General features: G+C 41.0%; 1 pseudogene; it reads left to right on the forward strand.

Moving 5' to 3' along the window:
* The first annotated feature begins 6,020 nt into the window (after window positions 1-6,020).
* On the forward strand, window positions 6,021-7,377 carry LOC145719940 (uncharacterized; annotated as a pseudogene).
* Window positions 7,378-8,750: the final 1,373 nt, after the last annotated feature.

Consider the following 8,750-nt stretch of genomic DNA (forward strand, 5'->3'; position numbering starts at 1 on the left):
TTTTTTTTTTTTTTTTTTTCCATCTAGATTGTGCTCTCTCCATACAGACTCAGATAATTCTGTCATTCTGGCTAAAATTGGTCCATCACTTCTGTTAAACCACCAGTAAACTATTTGACTCTTCAGAAAATATAGTTGAGCATTTTGTCTGTTGCAACAGACTTGGGTCCCCTAATCACTACAGACGAGCCCCGTCCTCCCCTCTCAATATCCTCAGGCCATTCATTTAATCCCAAGGAATAGTTATTAAGGAGCCTAATTTTATTATCTCATGAAAAGAAAAGAATTCCAATTAGTTACGTGTAATTTTACCCCAAGGTTCCAACCTCTTATTCGATTTCTATTGACTTAAGCTTTTCCTTTTTTCCTTCCATACGTCCTTTAAGGGCACCTTCATTATTTTATTTTTTGAGATTGAATTTTGTTAAAAAGGGCAGTGACACACAGGTCAGGTTTGTTTTGTAAAAAGCAAAAGCCCGCCTGGCAGAACAATTAGCAAGGGGACTGTGAGAAAGGCTGGAATCCGCAGATACAGACAAACATCTGCATTCCTGACACGCCAATCTAATGTTTTTTCTGGGGGGAGAAAAAGTGACACTTCTAATGGTGTGAATATGTGAAATTTTTCTTTTTCCTTTAGATCAAGAACCAGCTGTGATGGTTTGTGGGGGTTTTTTTAGTTTTAATTTTTTTTAATTTTTTTCCTTTTCCAAATTTTCATTTCAAATCCAGTTGGTTAACATGAAGTGTAATATTAGTTTTGGGTGTAGAATCTAGTGATCCATCACTTCCATACAACACCCGGTGCTCATCATGACAAGTGCCCTCCTTCATATTCATCACCTTACTGGGGGGTGGGGGGATGGGGTAACCAGGTGATGGGTATTAAGGAGGGCACGTGTTGTGATGAGCACTGGGTGTTATACACACCTAATGAATCATTGAACACTGCATCAAAAACTAATGATGTACTATATGTTGGCTAACTGAACATAATAAAAATAAATTAAATAAACAAATAAAAATAAAATAAAATAAAATAAAATAAAAAGATACATAAAGCAGCAGCTACTGCCCAATCTGCCAATGAAGACACGGAGAAGAGCTACATAAAGAGCACGGATCATCGAAGTCCAGTTATTTTAAGATCTTAAAATTGTTCTGCCACATTTTCAACCTCCTCCTCTACCGAACCAAGAGCTGCTCACCAGAAGCCAGATCGGCTCCTTTAAATTTCACCTCCTTTTCCTGGCCCACACTTCAGAGATACTAAGGAGCAGTGAAAGGGTTGTACATTTATGATAGAAAGAAGAGGAGATTGGAGTGAGCTACAAGCCCTAGATTACGGAGCGATTTTAATTGCTACAACAGATGTAGAGATGGGGTTCACACTGGTCCAGCAGCCAGTCTTGTGCTTGCATAGAACAGTGGCCATTTAGGGAGTAGTGTTTCAGTGTTCTAGGAAGATCCCTTTGTCCGAACTATCTAGTCTTCTTTATTTCTGTGTCTGAAATCCTCTTAAGAAAGCCAAAGATCTTTCTTTCACAAACAGATATAAAATGAAAATATTAACCCAATAAGAGTGCCTGGAATGCAGACATCTGCCAGATCTCTAGAGGATAAGATTAAAAGAAAAAGAAGCTTCTAGAAGCTCAGTGACCATGCTCTTCAGATTTCCCCTTCAAGCTCATCAGTTTCTCTGAGGAGGAGACAGTCAAAAGAAGGTTCAGGTAGTGAGAAAGGCAACCTGGAAAAGAATCAGCAAGGGCACTTAAAATCCTAAAGTGCTGCTAGAGCCAATGTTTTGAAACCTGATAGTGATGTGGCTAAATGTTAATTCATTTTTATTTCTCCAATGAAAATGTGGCATTTTCATTCATTTATTTCTCTTCATAAGAAAATTGGATTTCAGTGGACATCTTCACATTTGTCAGTGTTCCATTCTGGAAAATTCTCAACCACTAAAATTATGCCTCCTTGTTATCTCTGTTTTCTCTTCCTGGAACTCCCATTAGATAAATGTTGTAACCTGTTCTTTTACCTCTCATTTTTCTCTCTCTTTAGCCCTCTGTCCTGCATTCTGGGTGATTTCCTCATTGAGAGATCTCATTGAATAAAATCTCTCATTCAGTTCAGCAATTCTCCCTTCAGTGATGTCTAGTCTATTGCTGTATGTATCTACTAAAGTTTTACATTCAATATTTTTTACAAATGAACTTTATTGAGGTATACTGTCCATGCATTAAAGTGTGTCCATTTAAATGTGTGATTTGATGACAAATGTATATACTCATATAACCATCCCACCAATTAAGCTTTGGAACATTTCCATTACACAGGAAAGTTCCCTTATGCTCCTTTGCAGTCCATCTCCCTCAAGTCTAAAATAACTGGTAGTGTTATTTAGATATCATAGATTAGTTTGGGCTGATGTAGAATATGCTATATATGGAGGCATACAGTATGTATTCTTTTGTGTCTTGTTTCTTTTATTCAGCATACTGCTTTTGAAATTCACCCATGCCAGTATCCAAAGGTTATTCCTTTTCATTGCCAAATAGTATTCCATTTATGGATATGCCACAGTTTATCTATTCACTAGTTTATGGGCATTTAGATCGTTTCCAGCTTCCAGCTATTATGAATAAAGCTGCTATGAACATTTGTACACAAGTCTTTGGACACATGTTTTAATTTCTATTGGATAAATACTTCCAAGTGGCATTGCTGAGTCATGGATAGATGCATGTTTAACTTCATAAGAAACTGCCAAACTATTTTACAAAGTGGCCGTGCCATTTCAATACCCACCAGTAATGTATGAGAGTTCCAGTTGTCCTACAACCTCATCTACGTGTGCTATTGTAGTCTCTCCAGTATTATTCATTCTAGTGGCTGTGAAATGGTATCTCATTGTGATTTTAATTTGCATTTCCCTAGTGACTAATTATTTTAGACACCTTTTCAGGTACATATAGGCCAATTAGCCATTCATATATATTCTTTGATGAAGTGTCTGTTCAAGTCATTTGCCCATTTTTAAAAATTGAGCTGTTTGGTTTCTTATTATTGAATTGTAAGAGCTCTTTATAATGCCAAATAAAGATCTTTAAGAATATTTTCTCCCAAAGTCTGTTATGTCTTCTCATTTTCTTAACTATGTCACCTGAAAACCAGTTTTTTGTTATTAAAAGTACTGTGATAGTTAATTTTACATGTCAACTTGACTGGGCCATGGAGAGCCCAGACATTTGGTCAAACATTATTCCAGGTGTGTCTGTGAAGGTATTTTTTTAAGACTTTATTTATTTGCAAGAGAGAGAGCACAAGCAGGAGGAAGGATAGAGGAGAGGGAGAAGCAGACTCCTTGCTGAGCACCCAACCCAACGTGGTGCTCAATCCCAGGACCCTGAGATCATGACTTGAGCCAAAGTCAGACACTTAACCAACTGAGCCACCCAGGCACCCCAGGGTATTTTTGAATGAGATTGGTATTTGAATCAGTAGACTGAGTAAAACGGGTTCCTTTCCCTGATGCGGATGAGCCTCATCCAATCAGTTGAAGACCTAGAAAGAACAATAAGAATGACCCTCCCTTGAGTAAGAGGGAATTCCTCTTGCCTGACTGCCTTGAGCTAGGACATCAGTTTCTCCTTTCCTTCACTCTCAAACTGAAATATCACCTCTTCCTGGGTTTTAGCCTGTTGACCTTAAGGCTGGAACTACACTATCAACTCTCCGGGTTTGCAGGTCCTCAGACTCAGACTGGAACTACAGGACTGGTTCTCCTGGATCTCCAGCCTGCTGACTGCCGGTATTGGGACTCCATAATCACATGAGCTAAATCCTTATAATAAATCCATATCCATACACACACAGACACACACACACACACAGAGACACACACACAGACACACACACACACACACATCCTATTGGTTCTGTTTCTCTGGAAAACTTGACTAATGTAGATTTTGCTGCCAAGAGTGGTTCTAGGAGAACAGAATTTTAAGGATGAGTTTTCTGAATTGGTTCTGGGGTTTCTGGAATTATCTGTCTAATCTGATTAGATTTAAAGACACCAATGACTCTATTTGCAGTAATAAAGAGAGCACGGATAGTCTGTGGTATGATCTGGTAATACAGATACGCAAAATATCACCATTGGATGCTTCTCATCTTCCACTTATAAGAAGCAAGGACGTGAGTGATTATGTATATGCCAGTTTCAAACATTTTGGTCAAATTAATGAATATAAGGAGATTGACTGGTTTGGCTTCATGTCATTAGACAAAGTAGGAAAACAAAAGGATGAGTTCAGGGACTTGAATTCCCAGCTCAGGTGCCACATAAATGCCCTGAAGGCTTCCATGGGCGCCCTGAAGGAGACTTTTATCTCCTATAGCTGTGGGGCTGAAACTGCTGAAAATCAAACACAGAATCTCACCCTGTGACAGGCTGAATTACAATTCAAATTGAACTCCCAGCCTCCTAGTGTATCTACCGTTAAAACAAGGGCATTGATTAGAAGGAATGAGATCCTGAAATTTGGAAAGAGGATGTGTGGGGAAGACACTGATGAAGCTAGGAAAAAAAGTCCCTAAATATTGATGAGTCTTCTTTGTCTATGGAAGACGCCTCTCCACAATTGGTGGAAGGAGCCTCCTTGCTCCCAGTAGAAGCGGCTCCTTTACCCCTTTCTGGGGGATTAACCTTGCATTGCCTGAGGGAAATATAATGGCCTCCCCTGAGGCAGTTGCCATGCAAGACAATGCCAAATCTCCTCATGACCCACCCCTCTCCCCTACTTCACTTTTAGACCCTATAACTAGATTCAAGTTCCAGCAGAAGCCTAAAGGTGAGGTGCAGAGTGACCCATGAGGAGGCACACTTCATTCCAAAAGAACAACCTGAGTGTTCTAATGTATACAGACAAAAACCCAGGGAATGTGTGTGGGAATAGATAGTAGGAGTGTGGGATAGTGGTAGAAAGAACATGAAGTTGGGTCAGGCAAAATCTGATATAGACTCACTAAGCAGAGATTCTGCATTTAATGTTGCAGCTTGGGGAGTTCGAAAGGGCTCTAACCCTTTGGTTGGCTGGTTGGCTGAAACCCTTTTGTGGCCAACTGTGAGCAAGTTACGAATGCTGGACCTGCCTTGGTTTAATGTAGAGGAAGGGATTCAAAGGCTTATGGAGATTGGGATGTTAGAGTGGATTTGTCATATAAAAACTACTCAGCCACCCTGAGGGGGTCCAGAAGACACACCTTTTACCAGTACTGTGACAAATAAATTTGTGAGAGGAGCTCTGGCATCCTTGGAAAGCTGTATGATAATTATTTTCTGTACACCAGACCTTGACAAGGGGAATTATGGTCACTGAACTGGGACACCTAAATAAAATGAAAGTAGTTGAATCCCAGGATAGCAGGGGTCAAATAGCAGCACTCAATCATGAAAGGCAACATGGACATGTTGACCAAAATGGGTAGCAGAATAAAAGTAGCAATCAAAATAGTCTGGCTCGGGGTGCCTGGGTGGCTCAGTCGTTGGGCGTCTGCCTTCGGCTCAGGTCATGATCCCGGGATCTGGGATTAGCCCCGCATCGGGCTCCCTCCTCTGGGGGAAGCCTGCTTCTCCTTCTCTCACTCCCCCTGCTTGTGTTCCCTCTCTCACTGAGTCTCTCTCTGTCAAATAAATGAATAAAATCTTAAAATAGTCTGGCTCATGTAGTCCTCTGGCACTAATTGATCATGGTGTTCTTAGAAGTGAAATAGATAAGAAGTCTACTAAATTCTTACTTGATCTGTGTAAGCAGAGTTGTAGGTCAAGTGAACGAAAGTCTAACCTGAATCATAATAACGAAAGCCATAGCCCCTCAATCAATTCCCGGACTTGAACCAGTTTAGAGACCCAGAACCCCTTGAATGAAAGGGAGGCTGGGTCCCCTTGAGGAAGGACCCTGGTACACTACTGAAAATGTATACTGTTAGTCTTTCTCTCAGCCTGCCTCAAAGGGACCCATGGCCTTTTACCAGGGTAATTGTTCATTGAGGAATGGAAACAATCCAATCTTTCGGGGACTACCAGATATTGGCTCTGAACTGTCACTAATTCCAGGAGACCCAAAACATCACTGTGGCCTACCAGTCAGAGTAGGGGCTCATGGAGGTCAGGTGATCAATGGAGTTGTAGCTCCAGTCCATCTCATAGTGGGTCCAGTGGGTTATTCATTCCGTGGTTATTTCCCCAGTTCCAGAATGCCTAATTAGAATAAACTTACTAAGCAGCTGGCAGAATCTCCACATTGATTCCCTGACTGGTGGAGTGAGAGCTATTATAGTAGGAAAGGCCAAGCGGAAGTCATTAGAACTGCTGGTAGAGAGTTTTAGAAAAATAGTAAATCAAAAGCAATACTGCATTCCTGTAGAAATGGTGGAGATTAGTGCCACTATCAAGGTTTTGAAAGATGCAGAGGTGGTGATTCCCACCACATCCCCAATTCAACTCTCCTATTTGGTTTATGCAGAGGACAGATGGATCTTTGAGAATGGCAGTGGATTGTCTTACGCTTCACCAGGCGGTGACTCTAATTTGCACCTGCTCTACCAGATGTGGTTTCCTTGCTTGAGCAAATGCACATGTCCTCTGGTGCTTGGTATGCAGCAATTATTTGACAAATGTCTTTTACCAGAAGCAGTTTTAGCTGGCGAGGGCAGCAATACACCTTCACTGTCTTACCTCAGGGGTATATCAACTCTCCAAGACCTATGTCATAATTTAGTTCATAGGGATCTTGATCAACTTGCACAAATTATCACACGGGTCCATTACATTGATGACATTAGGCTGATTGTACTTAATAAACAAGAAGTAGCAACTACACTAGCCTTATTAGTATGCCATTTGCCTATCAGAGGGTAAGAAATACATCTAACAGAAATTCAGGGACCTTCTACTTTAGTGAAATTTCTAGGGATCCAGTGGTATGGGGCATGCTGAAATATCCCTTTTAAAGCAAAAGATAAGTTGTTGCCTCTGGCACCTTCTACAACCAAGAGAGTCACAACTCCCTGTGGGAAATCATTCCTGGATTTTGAAGGCAACATATTCCCCCATTTGGATGTGTTATGCTAGCCTATTATTGAGTGACCCCGAAAGCTGCCTTTTTGAGGGGGAGCCCAGAACAAGAAAAGGGTCTGCCACAAGTCCAGGCACTGCTGTGCCACTTGGGACAGATAATCAAGCAGATCCAATAGTACTTGAAGGTGTCAGTGACGGATGGGGATGCTGTTTGGAGCCTTTGACAGGCCTCTATACACCATCATCCCACCTCTGCCCTCCACAAGTGCGACATCCCTCCTCCAACCTAATCAGAGCTGATTTACATAATTTCTAACAAGCACTGAGCACTTGCTATGTGCCAGGCATTGAGATTGACACAGTATTTTTTGTTTATTTAATCATCATATCTACCCTTTGAAGTAGGTTCTAATACTATATATATATATGTGTGTGTGTGTGTGTGTGTATAAAAATATATATTCTAATATTATATATATTCTAAATATTCTAATACTATATATACATGTCTGTGTGTGTGTGTGTATGTATATATTCTATATATGATGACTTTAAGCATCAGAGAAGTTAATTGACCTTCAGTCATATAGGTAATAAGTGGTAGAACCAGCTTTGAAATCAGGTATGTCTAATGCATCGTGTGTATTTGTAACTATAACGCTATGTTGCCTCATTTAGTGAATGCTAAAGATTATACTTTAATTTGCTTGGACTTCGTGAATGCTCAAGATTAGAGTGACCAGTTTTAGAGCACCCCAGTTTGCCCCAGACAGTCCTAGTTTTAGCACTGAAAGTCCCACTTTCTGGGAATCCCCTCTATCCTGTGCAAATCCAGACAATGGTCACCCTAGTTCAGCCGGCGATAATTTGCTAGTCACAACCTATATGGTTATTGCTTTCCAGGAAATGACTGGCAACAAACTTAGGACTCACTTGATCCACGGTGATATCTGAGACCAGGCCCATCACCTTTCCCTAAAACCATCCACTGTGGCTCATCTAAAAGGTGGCAAAATCACCAGATCCTAGCAGGACTGGTTATTGGGCTTCACCAGTATGTTTGAGAACAACTTTCTGCCACCATAAGCGAAGACACAGGCCCAAGCTTCTTCAATCACCTTGTCATTCCTGAAGATCATCGCAACACAGGCTCTTGCTATGCTCCCTTGAGACCCTACTAATTGGAACCCACTAGCTAGATCTGACTTTGTCAAATGGCCCCTCCATAAGATCATGAAAGAGGAACTAGGAGTCCCTGGCCTATTTGATCAGTGTAGGCAATCACCTCAGATAGATTGGTCCATCCAAGTGGAATTTAGGAAGCCAAAATTATTTGCTCGGCTTATGTTCACATTAGATAATCACAGTCTCAGCAGGCTAATTGCAGATCTTCCAGTAGTGTTGAGTAGTCCAAACCTAATCGCCTTTCTTTTTTTTTATTTTATTATGTTATGTTAATCACCATACGTTACATCATTAGTTTTTGATGTAGTGTTCCATAATTCATTGCTTGCCTATAACACCCAGTGCTCCGTGCAGTACGTGCCCTCTTTAATACCCACCACCAGGCTAACCCATCCCCCCACCCCCCTCCCCTCTAGAACCCTCAGTTTGTTTCTCAGAGTCCATAGTCTCTCATTGTTCCGTCTCCCCCTCCAATTCC

The sequence above is a fragment of the Leptonychotes weddellii genome, unplaced genomic scaffold (genome assembly GCF_054177405.1).
Source record: "Leptonychotes weddellii isolate Sample4059 unplaced genomic scaffold, ASM5417740v2 HiC_scaffold_8417, whole genome shotgun sequence".
NCBI classification, from domain to species: domain Eukaryota; kingdom Metazoa; phylum Chordata; class Mammalia; order Carnivora; family Phocidae; genus Leptonychotes; species Leptonychotes weddellii.